General features: G+C 39.2%; 1 long non-coding RNA gene across 1 annotated transcript in view; it reads left to right on the top strand.

Annotated features, from left to right (window-relative positions):
• The window catches only part of LOC135322256 (uncharacterized), a 28,557-nt gene that overhangs the window by 993 nt on the left and 12,028 nt on the right, over positions 1–15,536 (top strand). The window contains exon 2 of the long non-coding RNA XR_010382629.1: positions 4,160–4,258. This is a non-coding gene — a long non-coding RNA (uncharacterized LOC135322256). The remainder of the gene's footprint in view (positions 1–4,159; positions 4,259–15,536) is intronic.

Here is a 15,536-nt window from a genome sequence, read left to right as displayed (position 1 = left end):
TTCATGATGGGTGCCAGACTTGGTCAGTCATGATCAAAAGAGGCTGCCATCTTTAGGCTAGTTGTTCACAATAAAATACATTCCTTTACTTCATCATGTTCTTGGGACCTTTGTGCAGCAGGTCTCTTCAGTGGGCTTGAGATTTAGCAGAGAAGTTAAAACGATAACCAACATCCCAAGCCCAACTGATTGCAAGTCTCAGTGAGGTTGCATGGAACTTGAGCACTAGCTCAAGCTTTAGGCTCCATCAGACTTTCATTTGAATCCTGGCTGAAAGTTAGCTATGTGACCTTGGCACTGGTACTGAACTCTATGAGGAAATTATCACAGCAATACGGACAATAAAACCTTCCCTTTCGGTGGTAGTGAGGACTCGATGAGATTGGCATTATAGTGACCTGTACTGCAGGTGCTCAATAAACACGAATGCCTTTGTTGTATTCTTTCCCTGTCTCTTTCTTCCTAGTCTCTTAGTGCCACTTGGGAGTCCGGCTTTTACAAGCCTAAGTTACTTTGCAGACAGTCAGTCAGACACTAGAAGAGGAATAAGCTATGTGAGGACTTTGAAGCTTGCTGCTGCACGAAGGACGGGAGCCACAGCCAGTATTTATACTTTGCAGCACACTGGTCAGTTGTTCCAGCAAGTAGGTTGGCTAAGAGCATGCGAGATATGAATGAGTACTTCCCAGTGAACTACTGCATATGGAAGTGCTCTGTAAAATGTCAGGGGCTCTAGGATTGTCCAGTATTACCATCACTATTGTCAACACTTATCCCCTTTCCTTCTCATTTTACAGGATAGGAAACTGAGGTCCAGAAAGACAAAAAGCAATTTTCCCAAGCACGTAGAGCCTCCTCCTCCTCCTCCTCCTCACAGTGCTTCCTAGTGCCAACTCCTGATCTAGATACTTTACACATATTACCAGTAACTCTGGTAGACTGGGAAATCTTTGTAATAACTTTACGAGGTGTTTACTATTATCCCCATCTTATAGATGAAGCAGAAGCACAGTGAGGTCACACAGCTGCTAAGTGGCTGGGATTTGAACCTTAGTGTCTGACTCCAAAGTAATCATCTTGTCAACTATGCTGTACACACACACACACACACACACACACATATTCAAAAATCAAAATGGGCTCAGATGATGAATACAGTTCTCTTTTATGTTTGATCCTTTCTCTTTTCACACCACAACACATTCTGATTTATTAGTTGGCTTTAGAGAATGTTTTAAAGATGAAAACAGTGCACATAAAATGTATTGGTTACATAAAAAGAGGAAATAGCTGCTAAAGTCAACCAAGCTTTAAAGATAGCTTTGAGATATTCTCCTATAAGGCTGGTGATGGCAGAGGTGAAGAGTAGGGGGGAGGTTTGTTCCAAACGAAACACGAGACATATCTTCTACAGTCTAGGGGAGGAGAGAAATGAAAACAAAGCCCAGTAGGAGCTGGGTAAAAGAGATGACTTTGCACTGAGGAGGTAAGGCTTTCAGGTGAGAGAGGAGGCCTCCAGAGGTGGGACAGGCTAAAGAGTTGGCAGGTGCTATTGTTAAGACCATCAAGTACCCAGAAATAATGTCAGATGAGAAATGGATAAAAAACTCCAAAAGCCCAAGCCTGCTTGGCTCAGAGAAGGAAAGAGTCAGCAAGATATGAAGGTTTACTTTTAATGTTTTATGGCTGTCGTATGGCAAGGGAATTAGACTTATCTGTGTTGTTCTAGAGGGCAGAGGTAGGGCAAATGTATGCAAGCAGAGGGCAGAAGGTTTAAAACCAAAATGGAGAAGAACCTTCCAGAATCAACTACGATACAGTGTAACAGTAACAGAACCAGAAAGGACTGCTTGTGCAATCATGTAGCTCTTGGTCAGTAGACAGATGTGTAAGCAGAGGCTGGATTGCTGGTAATGTTGTAAAGGGAGACAAAGCAAACTGGAGAAAAATAAATACTGTATTATGTTCCCATTTTATAAAACTTATGCATATGTATCATACGTATACAAAAATACATCAAACTCGTAAGCACATGCCTTGTATAATCACTCTTTTCCCAGTTTTTTTAGGGAACATATATTAAATAATTTAGGACAACCTACAATATATATTTTTTTCACTTGGAAAAGCTTAAGAAGGTTAATTACATTTTCTGAAGTCAAAACTAAAAGTCAAGATTTGAATCCACCTCTGACTTAAAGCCTAGCCTTCTTTTAGGAAACCACAATCCCACATTTTAGGGGATTAAGAAGGGAATGAGTAGACAGAGCATGGAGGTAGCAGTAGGTATAGAATACGATGTTGCAGGTGATTAGGTGCTTCTAAAATAGCAAATAGCGGATTTGGGGAGTGTAACTAGAAATGACAAAGGGACAGTTAAGTTAGGTGGAAATGAACTGTGACAAAGCAGGGCTGTTGGAGACAGAACAGAATCAAGATAAGAGTTAAGGCCTCTCTTTTTCATTTTGAAGCCCTTTATAACAAACAAAATTATCTACCAACCAATATTATGCTTATTTCTATCTTTGAAGCTATTTTTATTTTTTAGTAACTTCTTATCCTTTAACAATAACTGTTCCTTGAAACAAAATTTTTTATTTTCCTGTGTAAGCTAGAAGTCATATTTGTTATGTGGGAATGGCAATGGTCCTGTCTACATGGGTACAGACTAGAGTCTAGCCATGTTATGGCCAGAAGTGGTCTTAAGCTGAGTTAGAACCTGACACCATTATGTACACAAGTGTGGTCTGCCTCCAAGATAGAGGGAGGTGTTTTACAATCATCAGCTTTATGAGCTGTTGCTATAAAATAATCAATCTTTCAAAGCAAACATACCACAATGTCTACATCCAAATGCAAATTGTTCTTCAGAGCTATGACTTTGGAAAACTTTTCACACATATTGGCATTAAACATACTTAAACTCTTCACTGAAAACATCCTTCAATCCAGCTTATTTCTCTCTCCCCCCCTCCCCCACTTACACATATTATTTTAAGGCACACTTTATTTTTAACCCAAAATGTTTTATCTTGCTTGATAACTTGTTTCCCAAAGGATTGCTGTGAATGCCTCTGGCTATTAAAAATATCAAATCCATCACTAAAAGACTGAGTGTTACTAGTGAAGAGGTAAAAACATAATGTGGTGCTGACTATGAAGACCACGCCCAAAGAAGGGCTGCAAAGATAGTAGGGATATTGTAGCATCCTTAGCATAAGAGGATGGCCTTTCAAGATGGTATTTTAAAGATACATTGAAATGTCTAATTGTCAAAATAAGTATAAAATGAAAACTAACCAAATCTACTTCTTACTCCAACCTAGGATACTTTTCATGGTACCACTTGAATCCTAATTTATGGTCACTACCTTGCTGTTGCCCCTCACACTATATACATGATCAATAGTTCCACACCCAGAAGCAAGGAAGATCTGTGGCAAATACTGTGTTGGTGAGGGCATAAAAAAGCAATCACATTTATATACTTATTCCAGGAAGTGTACATTGGAAAAACTTTGAGAGGGTAAGTTGAGAATATCAAAATTCAAAGTGCACTGACTATTCTATTCAACAATTAGGATTTGAGCCTTGTGTTCTATAGATAGGTTCACAAATATATACAAACATATAGCAAATTATGTTCATTGCAGTATTGCTTGTAATAAGAAACTACTAAGAACAAACTCAATGCCCATCAATAGAGAAATTCATCAATAAAGTATGGCATACACGAAGACTAGGATATACAAAAATTAAAAGGATAAAATAGTTTATATACACAGATCAGCAAAACATATTGTTAAATGAAAAAGACAGGTAAAAAAACTATTTGTATCTCTCAATTTAGGAAAAACTATGTATGTGTGTGCATATTTATGATAAATATCTGAAAGTGTACATAAAAAAATGTGATGGCAGTTACAGTTGGGGAATAAAATGAGATTTCCACTATAGGCGAGAAAATAACTTTTTACTGTATACTCTCTTGCATGTTTAATTTTTTTTATCATTGCATGTATTCTTTTCAAAATAATAAAAAACAACTCTAAAAGATAAAATATACAATGTAGGAATGTGTTGACTAAGGTGTGGTTGAGATCAAGATTTGATCTTCTTTCAAAAGTAGTGAACTAAACTTTTGATTCTTGTGTTTTAGGTATACTTGCGTGTGGAAGGAAGGTGTGAATGCTGGGAAGTAAAGAAAACAGTGATCAAGTCAGAATGTGAAGGATGTGTCGTAGCTTTTTATTTGAAGGTGAAGTATTGAGCCTAGAAGAATGGCATTCTGCATCAAATCTGTCCTTTACATTGTCTGATCTCTTTTACTTAAAAACTAAACAACACAAGAAATTTTATCTTTTGAACATTTGGACAAATGTTTAGCCTATTGGGGCTGAATGTTTTCTTTACAAAGAAGTAAAGTGTGCCTGGGACACTGTCACATAGTCAATCTTAAGGATGAATCGGTTTCATTAAATTGCCTCCCCTTCTCACAGCTCATAGAGAGGTGCTGAGTTTATGAGCGCTTTAATGGGGGAAGAAGGGAGATAATTTTAGAGGAAAGGATGGTTTGGGGGGGTGCTTTTGTGTTTTTTGCAGGGGAATTTAAGGGCATTGAGTGTTCTGCGTAGATCCACTGAGGATCTTTTGGGTAGGGAAAGTAGGGAAGAAAGAGTTAGGAGGGGAGGCGGGAGGAGCTGAAGACCAATTTTGACCCCATCATGGTTTTAAAAGGGTGGGTTCTAGAGGGGAAGGATGGTGGATTCATTGAATGAGATGTTGAACCATGAAAACTTTCTCTAGGGCACTTCAAACTGAATAGGGATGGCTTTCAACAGCAGAAGCCTTTTGTCTACTTCTCTGGTACTGATACAGGCAAATACCTCAATCTTAGGGGAACAGAATAGCAAAATAAGAGCATGGCTCTAGGGTCAGAGAGGACTGGTTTCAGAAAAGGGTTAAGACATTACAGCTGGTTAGCCTTGAGTGAATTATTTAGTCCTTTCTTGCCTCAGTTTCCTCATTTGAAAAATGTGGCTCATAATATTTCATGGGATATTTATAAAGATTAGATATAATGTTTAAAAATCTTCTGACTGACTTCTATGAATTTTATTGGCTCAGTACATATTTTGCAATAGGGGAACAGCTTTTTGTTTATAGAGTTTGTACTTATTTCATAATATGGGATTGTTGACTTCCAATGTAGTATAATTATTATTTTTGTTATTAATATCAGTCTTTTATAGAGTACATAATATGTTTTAAACCTTGCTCTAAGTGTTTTATATGAAGTGTTACTAAACCTAACAACCATTTGGAATGGCTAGGACTAGCCCATTTTATAGATGAGAAAACTGAAGCTCAGAGAGTAAGGAGTAAGCAGGAAGGTCAAGATTTGACTCTCTTCCAAAAACCTGGAGGCTTAAGGCAATGGACCAGGTTCCAGAGTGACAGGGAGGGGTGTCAGTTTGGCTTATAGGCTACGAGCATGAAACCAGAGGAGCCCCACTGACTCCAGAGGTGAGCTATGTTTGAGAGCTGGGAAGATCGAATGGTCTCTCATCCTTAGACAGCAGCTGGAGAGAGGCAGATGTAAGGCTACCAGACTGAGTTGAGATACTATGGAAGCGGGGAAGGGGATCCTGAGAGAATTTTGGACATTCTGAGAGTTAAAGCAGCTGCACCAACAGGGACATGGGCTAGGGTAAGACAGGACGGACCTCTTCAGGATGTGGAGTATGGCTGGTACCTCGTTCTTTTCCTTATTCTTCATTATTCTTTTCACTGTTATTTTACCTAGGTTAAACATTTCTTGTTACTTAGTAAGCTAACTGTAAACACTAAAATTTCACTTGTACTTATAATTTCTAGAGCATTTTAAAATTTCCAAACAGTGTTCCATGGTTTTCTTTCATGTTCCCTGCCCTCATTACTTTACAGTAAGATTTGAAATAATTGCCCATCTTGGAGTTTCAAGAGAGAAATGTGCTCAAAGTATTTGGCTACCCTGTCTAGTTTCTAGCTCAGAGAAGCAAAACTATCCAATCTTCATCTGTGGAGCCGAGCTGGCTTTAAAAGCAGATGCTTTTTCTCTTTAATCTGCAATAAATAATGGTGCTTAGAGCAATGCGTGTTTACTGGTAACAAATTCCACCAATGGGTGTGGTGAAAAGCTGAGCGTTTGTGGACTGTGCAGCTTCTGCTATTGTCTACAGCATTTCCTCTCTTGTCTCAGAGGCTCACGCTTTCTCAGGCAAGGGCACTGGCAGGTCCAGATAAATGTCTGGGTTTTCTTACTCCGAGGATGAGGAGGTGGGGGTGGTGGGGGTGGTTGTGCAGCCGTCTTTCTGGCACGGATTCCATTGTGGGGAAAGTCTGTCTTGGGAAAAAAAAGAAGTAAACTGGGGCAACCAGCCTCATCAGTTAAATGATTTCCTTGTTGACATGAAGTGAGGACAAGATGAATAGCTTTTGGGGAAAGAAACTGTGAGGATACAAGGGAAGAAGAAAAATAAAGAGTTAAACGGAAGCCTTATGAGATAGATGAAGTGTAAAGGCAGATAACTCACTTCTTCAGTTTGGCATAGAGACAGTAAGATAATCTTTTCTTTCTATGTCAATAAAGGCCTAGTGTCTGTTCTGTTCTAGGAACATCAACGATTATATTGAGCCTCTAAATAAAGATAGCCAACTTACACAACTGTTCTAAATCCCATCTTGCAGTGACAGGCCTGAAAATTCTAATATCCAGAATCAATACTTGTAGTGTATGTGTAAGAGGTGGTGCCCTCAAAGAGGATTAAGGCCTGTTCTGTCCACCTGTCATTATGGGCATGTTTCTCTGTAAATGTCGGGTGCCATCACACCAGTTCACATGATTTTTCTTAACAAAACAACAGGCCATCCTTGAGAAAAACTCAATCTAAACAATGGAACAATACATATTTATTTGCACATTTAATTTACATACAGCAAAGCCAGGACACACCACGTAGTGCTTCAGATACTAATAGCAGCTTGTCCTTTATTTCATTCCACGAAGATGATGATAAATGTGGCCTGGGGAATGCTTGGCCTCGGTTGTTCGGTGTGTGTGTTTATTTCTTCCCGTCGTCTGGGTTTTGATTCACCTGCTGGTCCATGTCAGTGTCAGAGTGCTCGGTCACTTCCTGCCCTGCCCAGGTTTTAGGGGTCATTTTCTTGAATCATTGCTGATTTTTCCACTTAAGAGGATTCTGTCTCCTTCAGCAACTGTTCCAAATGTAGCATCTCACATACAGATTCTTCCACTGTACTTGTATGTATTGTGCAGACTATGTTTATCTTAGCTTTGAATCTTCTAGATACGTGGCATGCCGGTGTGATTCCTGTTATTCAAGGCTGATGTACAAATTGTCTTGCCCAATGTGCCTGCACAAGTTGGCTGTGACTGGGTCTGTGGTGGGAAGGGCTTTAGAGACATCTGTGGCTTTTGATGGAGGAAAGTTTCCTACTGAGAGTCACCTAATCTTTAAATCCCTTTAGTCTGTTTTTGAGCCCCGTGTTGCCCCCATGAATGCTCAATTATACTAAATACTGTCCTCTTGCTATTTTGTTAAGATTTTGCCATTTTTAAAGCCATAAAAATGTGTAATCTCCCCCTACTTACACACACACACACACACACACACACAATGATGAGTGAGTCTTAAACATGAAAACTTAAAGCTTGACATAATTCTGATAAAAATCAATGTTACTGATAAGAAGCTGTGTAATATTTCTAAAAGTGGAAATTCATGAAGAAAATAGATTCTTGAGCACTTCCTGAATGCCAGAAACATTTTACCTGCATTTCCTCATTTAACTTTTTAAAACTTCAAAATGTAGATATGCCTTATCTTATTAGAGAAGAGGCAACTGAGGTTCTGAAATGTGAAGTAACTTGACAAGGCTGCGGTAAGGGGCAGGGCCGGGCCGGGCCTGCTGTCTCTGACACCTGAATTCCCATACTCTTTAATTACTCTCTGTGCTGGACTTTAGTTAATTTGCAGCTGCTCAATGCATTGCATTAAATTCATAATCCTGCTTTCATCATAGTAAAAACGACAATAAACACACAACAGGACAATTTGCAGGGGCTTCTGGCCAAGGCTACTGGTTCAGGGTCAAAACCTCACATTTGCACAGTGCTTTTACTTTGTCAGACTCTAATGAGGGAGGTTTTCATACCTGAAGAAAACCAAACTGATCTCTGTTTAATACAGTAACGCACCAAATTATTAGTTTCACATGTTTTAGTCAGTCTCTATGGCCATTATTCTTTATGTTTTAGAAAGTGATGAACTTAAAAATGCTTTTGAACAATTCCTCCTCTGAGGATAAGAGATAGGTGTTCCTTTCCAAGTCCACAGCTTCCTAATGAGAAAGTGGAGATGAGAATTTAGGTCCCTAACAGAGAGTTCATTGTCTTTCTAATACACCACATAATCTGGTGTTGAATCTGTCTAAACACCTGGGTTCCTCATCTATTAATAGCCCTTCAATTAATAATGTTCAGTGACTGGATATGCCTAGCTCTTATTGGTGTTTTGGAGAACTGAAAATGTTTTCAAAGTTATATCTAGAAAGTCTTTGGAGTTTCTTAAACATATTATGTGATAAGCAACTGAAACTATGGCAGGAAGGAAGGAAATAAACATGCAGAATCTATTATTTGCCAGACATATCAGTAGGCGCTTTACGTATAACTTTGTAGGCTGACAGTAACCCCACTTTACAAGGGGTACAAAGTCTGAGAAATTACTAATTTCCCCTAAATTGTACAGGTAGGAGAATTTGAATCTAGTCTGTCTAATGCCAAAGCCTAAAGGCTTTTAAGCATCCTGCCTCCATCTAGTTTGAAAATCAAATACACAGCATTTCACGTCTGGACCACCTCAGCAAAACAATTGGGCGCTCTCTCACTGAAGTAACTCACACTAAAAATAAATACCCCTCTTCCTCCCACGAGCTTCCCAAGGTTGAAGGGAGGAACACAGGAGCTCTGCTAAGCCCAGGAGTGCTGCCCACAGTCGTCTGAAATCACAGGACATCATTCAAACCACTTTTTCCCCTTTCTGAGATTGTCCCTAAATTTTTAAAGTTTTTACGCTGGAAAATTTCAAGCATATACTAAAGTAGAGAAAGTAGCATAATAAAAAACTAGGTACCTAGATTCAGCTTCAGTAAATCCACCCTAATTTCATGCCCCATGTAATCCTGCCACAAACTATGGTGTGTCTGTATTTGATAGTGAGTAGATTAACAAACCATATATTTTTACCTTTCAGCCCTTGGTTCTTAACATAGTACAGGATGGATATTTTTTCTTCCAATACCAAATTTTAACTGGTTACTAGCAGTGATATTTTTAAAAGCATAATATGAGAGAGAACAATAACTCAACTATCAAAATAGGATATTTCACCTTGAAAATAAAGCAAAGTCAGGAGAAGAGTGTGAAGACTGTGAAGATTAGGAATGTGAAAACATAAGGCCACCTGGAGCCATTATGTTCCCATGAGTGCACGTGTATGGGTTTCACTCAAGGTTGGGAAGGACAGTAAAAGGGCAGGACCATCAGGAAAAGAGCCCTGGATTACCTGAGAGACAGGATTGTCCATGGCTACATGGGGTGTGTGCCCTGGGTATTGTAGCTCATCTGCCTGGAGGGAAATGGAGACTCAAGGAAAGAAATTTGCTATGTTGTTATTTTTCAATTATCTACCAGAATGACTGGGAACACAGGCTTGATGATAAAAGACAGAAGATAATAAAAAGCATTTGTATTCAATTTTGGAATGTATTGCTGTATTTACACTTGTCTAGGGGGTGTGCCTATTTGGTAATTCCCTTTATAGAACATAGAAGCCCATTCTGTTACAACCAGGCCCTGTTGGAGCTGTTTCCTTGTTCCCTTCAGCTACTTGCCTCTCTCTGTCTCTCTCTGTCTTGTCTGTTTCTTTTCTGTCTGCCTGTCTCTCTTGTGTTACTTTAATGGCAGGGTTTTAAAAGGCCATGGTCCTATATACTATAAACACACATTTAAAATACTGACTAAGTTTCAACTAAGCAGGTGAGATTCCAAGACTTAAGCTTGGACTTTCCGAAACAAATCAGTTAACACCCATGACAGCACATGTCAAGTCTGTCCTCACACAACTACTGCAAACATTAGACATCACAGTCCCTTCTGGACCATTTTCTTTGTCAACAGCGGTTTCAGTTCTACCAACAGGTCCCCTCCAGATTCAGTTTCATGTGATGGTAAGCCTACTTCTGCCCTATTTCGTCTGCTGGCCTCTCCAGCCCTGGTAATGGGAAGGTTCTTCTTCTGCTATTGTCCTCACAACAAACTGTGGGAAACGAAGATAAGGTTTTCTTTAAGAGCAACAACTGAACACACCGCACAGGTGTCTATATTTATGCATCCCACGCCGGAAGGAAAACAACTTGTCTTAACTTGCCTGTAAATTCAGAATCCCACCCCAAACAAACCAGTCCTGTATTTAGCTTGTGTAGACCTGGCATGCTCTTATCTGAGGACTCAATCTATTGAAAAAGCAAAGCACAGGGCTCATAGACACAGTGATTTTCCCATCCTGAAGCAGCTGGTACTGTTCTCATCCCACCACTTCTGTTCCTTTGCTGCATAAGTGCATGTGATTTGTGGGATCATTTGTCCGGATTTCAGTTCAAGTAGAGCAGTCACCATACTTAGAGAATGATACATAATAATATAAAATACTTTGCCTTTGCCTCAAAGAGGATTGTCTCTGTGTTGATGAAATAATAAATATGAGAATAACAGTGACCAGTATTTATTGTGTATTTACCCTCTATCAGCACTGTATTGCGTGCTTTACTTAAATTACCTCGTTTTGTCCTCACAATATCCCTGTTAAGTACATTCTGTTATAATCCTCAATTTACAGATGGGGGCACTGAGGCTTAATGGGGTCTGTTAATCTGCCTCACAGTAGTTAGGGCAGAGCTGGGATTTGAGCCCAGGAGGAATGACTCCAGAACCCAAGCTCTTACACACACCCACAGAACAACTGCTGAACACAGATCCGAGGCAAAATTCCTTGAATAGAGGAGCAGTGTGTGCGAGTGAAGCTGTGGTGCTTAAGTAGGGATAGACATGAACAAGGTTGGTTGGGGTTAATCAGGATGGGCTCACTGGCCATGATCAGCTTAACGGAGGTGCAGGAGATGGGAAAATAGTGTTAGAGAAGAGAGGAAGGGTAGTCAGCGGTAAGGTAGATTAAGGTGGTGGAGGGGATTCAAGGTCCAAGAAAGAAGTTGGAGACAGGAGATGACAGTGGAAACATGCCTAGTTTACGAGTCACTTTCACAAATGGTGGGCTTTACTTTTTAGTAGCAACATTCTAATCCTACAGACTAATGGGAATCTATTATAATCAACTATTTATAAAGGCTCCCATCTCCCTGATGGGTAAGGATTGGGTTCCAACTTGCTTTCCAACAGAATTGAGGTTCTGATCTGAGAAGTCTTCTTCTCATTGTACTTTTCTTCTAAGCATCTGAAACTTATTGAAGAAAGTGGGACACACCTATGTTTTTAATTTTGGCGACTAATATCAATTGCCATGTCTTAAAAATTATAAATTTTCCTTTTATTCAAGTCTTGTTTGAAAGCACACTAGGTATGTATATAAAGATAATAACCGTGAAAGTATAAAGGCGTCCTTCTATAGTTAGTCCTAAATTTTATCATTTAACATGTACTTGACATATTCAATAAAAGGGTTTATCTGCTATGGCTTTATTAGAGTAGATAACTTATCTTATTTTCAGGTACATTTTATCTTGGTGCCAGTACATTTGATACTAAGGTAAAATGTTAATACTTAAACCAATGTCAAAATAGAAGAGAATAATTTTTATGTTGGAAATGTGGTATATAATTTTATTTAGGGTTGAATCATATTTTGAAACATATTCCATAATATAAAAGCTATCACATTTAAAAATTACTTTACCCAACTCTTTAATAATAACTGCTTGCCTTTAAAATCTTGGACTATTCCATTGAGGACAGAGTATTATGCTTTTAATTGTTTAGTCTTCTGATCATATGAATTCTTTTCATGTTTCATTGTAGTCCTATAAAACATTTTTCTTCAAAGGAAAAATGCTGTGAATTTACAGTGCTTTTAGAAATTTAAAATCTGTTTCCTATTTTGTTGATTAAGACAGAGGAGCATTGATTGTGAATAAAGAACATGCTATGATGAAAAGAAAATTAAGGATTCTGATGTTTCTCTGCCAGATAGCACAAAAACTAAGAACACCACAGGAATTTTTCAACATTATTAACCTCTTGACAATGTGTGGGTCGTATAAAGGACAAATGAATGTTCTGGAGGTACCGAGAATGCCAATTTTAACAGACTGTCCAATGACTGTAGATAAATATTTGTGTTCCTGGGGATTATTTGATTTTTATCAAAGCAAATTGAATTGGAAACATGGCATGTATTAAGTCATTGGTCCTTATTGTCTAATTCTTTTTCCCATAGAAGTCTCTATGCACTGAAAGAGCGCTAAGTCATCAGTTAGACATACCATGCAATGATCCTTATCATATCCAGACAAAATAAAAGGCTTTTAAGAAGCTACTTCACAAGACAACTGCATAGCTTTCCTCACAGGAACTTGTTAAACAAATAATGATTATTAAAGCTAGTGGGTCAATCGCTTACACCAGTTAAACAAGAACAATTCCAAGATGTCTAGCCCATTCCACATTCCATGTGACTAACTATGGTATCCAGAGCTTGGAAAATATCCAGGCAACTCACAGTAGCTTTTCTTAAATGCTTTATTGGCACTGAATTTTCAGGAAAGTGATAAAATTAGATTTATAGAGGGGAGTCTTCAAGGCATACCCACTGTAAATGCTATAAGTGGTCTCAGTTGTATCTGAAAGTTGTTTTAAAGCACCCAAAGCTGAAAATGCTGCAGATTTAGCTCCTATCTATATTAGAGTTGGCAAACGCATACACACTAATTATTGATGAGGACGTTTATTGTATCCAGTGAGACAAATATACTAAGAGTTTTGCACAAGCCACCAATAGAGAGGCTCCTGTGAGTTGGAATGATTAGCTTTTAAAAATGTGTCACATTAACCCCTTCCTTATACTTATAGTCATGCCATGATCAGGGTAGAAACAGAAGAAGGAAGATTTAGAGTGGAAAGACAGGAATAAGAGATAAGAAGGACATGAGTTCAGCTAGACAAAGAGGACTTTGGCAGGTCTGGGGTCAGTTCTGTGTTTGTTATCTAATACAGGTAGGAACAACAGTTATTATAATAGCACACAAGAGCTAAGTTCAGGAAGAGCAAGGGAGAAGACCAGTTGATACCCTAAGTCCCTGTTTCTTAAAAACAGAGTCTAGAAACCAGAACTATGGAGCTAAGTCCAATGCCCAAAGTAAGAGATATTAGAATACTGTGTCAGTATTCTATACCCAGGCAAAAAATCTGGGTCACAGAGCCAGGGGCCTGGGACACCAGCACTAAGAGGCAACTAAGGCAAGTGTTTCTACATTCCCTGCTTAGAGTCCAAACTTAGGAAGATTTTTGGAAGGCCTGAGCCCAAAGTTTTATTTTTTCATTCTATTCATATTTACTGGACACTTACTGTATGTATCAGGCACTGTACGAGCAGCAGAGACTATTATTGAACTAGGCAGACATATTATTACTTTTTAAAGGAGACACCCAATAAATTAGTAAATGAAGAAATGGATAAATGACTCTAGAAGAAAATAAACAGTAGAACTAGCCTAAGAATGGGAGGAAGTTGTTTTAGATAGAATAGCCAGAGAAAACATCTCCAAAAAGTGATATTTCAGCATGAGAGTGAAGTTTGAGAATGAGCAGACATTTGAGGAACAGGAAGAAGAAACTAGTGGAATGGCCTGGAGGTGGAAAAAAAAAAAAAGGACTTGACACACTGAAGAGATAAAAAGAAGCAGATTCGGAGGATGGTGAGCAAAGGAGAGAGTGGTGTGAGACGGGGGTTAGAGAATTTGGCAAGAGCTAGATCATACAGTTAGAAGAGCAAAGCTTTTGGCAGAAGAAGGCAAGAGCCAAGTAATCTAACAACTGATTTGAGATAACAAGCTGTTTTTACAGTTGTAAACTGGAAGGCTGATTATGAGGGACTGAAAATTCTGCCCAAGCAGCCATACCTTGTGAAGAGCTTACTCAGGAAGCTACCTAAAGCAGAGATGGAAATATGGGGCAGACCACTGGTACCAGATCTTGGTGTTCAAGTTAGTTTCTGAAGAGCCTGGGGTTAAAAATTAACTTCAGGACAAAGCATTGCAGTCCACAGGAGTGGTGGTAGTAGCCAGAGGCTTTTTTCTCTGGATGATGAAACTGTTCTACAAAAGACAGTAGGGCAGGATGGTGAGTCACCAAGCGTGGGCTGGCGTAAGGCAGAGCACAGTGTGGGTTAGCCTGAAAAGCACATGAATAGTAGGATGGAAGAAGCACAGACAACATCATCCGCTTCTTGCTTCTGCCATTCACTGGGAAAACATGCTCCGAGCAGCTGCTGGTGCCAGAATGAAGTGACATGTGAAGCCAACCTGACCCCAATCTGATTGTAACCAAACCTAGCAGATCCCCAGAAAACTTGCAGACTTGAGAGCAGATCAAATGCTTTCTAATGTAAATTAATAAGATTTGGGGTGGGCGTCACACAGCATTATCACAGTGGGAACCTCATTAATACACCTAGGTAGTTGATGGTCCAGCCAGACTAGAACACACGTTGTCTGTAATCCAGTAATCCAAAGTAATCCAGTGTTTCTACTCAGTTAGTCTGCTATTCATCGAAGCATTCATCACATATTTATCATACATCTACTATGGAAAACAGACCACCACCACCACCACCACAAAAACCCAGACAGTCTCTGCTTTCACAAAGAGCAAATTTCTAGGGAGGGAAGCAAACAAAAACAAGTACATTTAAATCTAATATAGTGACTAACTCTTATAATAGCACACATGTCCTTCTGAGAGAGAATAACAGATGGGGTGAAGGCCAGGGGATGATGACCTTGGTGGTGTCCCAGGTGCTGGTGAAGCCGAGCAAGCACCTCCTTCTCTCCCTCGAATGGTCTCGGATATGGTTTCATTTTTTCATTTTTCTAAATTCATGTAGTGTCAACCCAGTTGTATGCCTTTGCTCTAGGCCAACTTGTCATCCACGGTTTGCATCCTATGTGTTCAGAGAGCTCCTGAGTTGTTTTGAAAGTTCATAGAGAAAGGCTGAAAAAGGATGCATTTTCCCTTTTCCAAAGGGAGCAATTACACACTCTCACTAGAACAACAAACTTAGGTCCTAGGCTGTGCGTGAAATCTGATTTCTCTCAGGTGAGAGGTATTCTGTATATGGAAAGTCAAGAGAAAAATGTGATTTTAGCAATACTGCAGGGACTGTGGTCAGCACTGCGCTTATAAA

The sequence above is a fragment of the Camelus dromedarius genome, chromosome 10, assembly GCF_036321535.1.
Source record: "Camelus dromedarius isolate mCamDro1 chromosome 10, mCamDro1.pat, whole genome shotgun sequence".
Classification (NCBI taxonomy): Eukaryota; Metazoa; Chordata; class Mammalia; order Artiodactyla; family Camelidae; genus Camelus; species Camelus dromedarius.
This window is presented reverse-complemented; position numbering and strand designations above follow the sequence as displayed.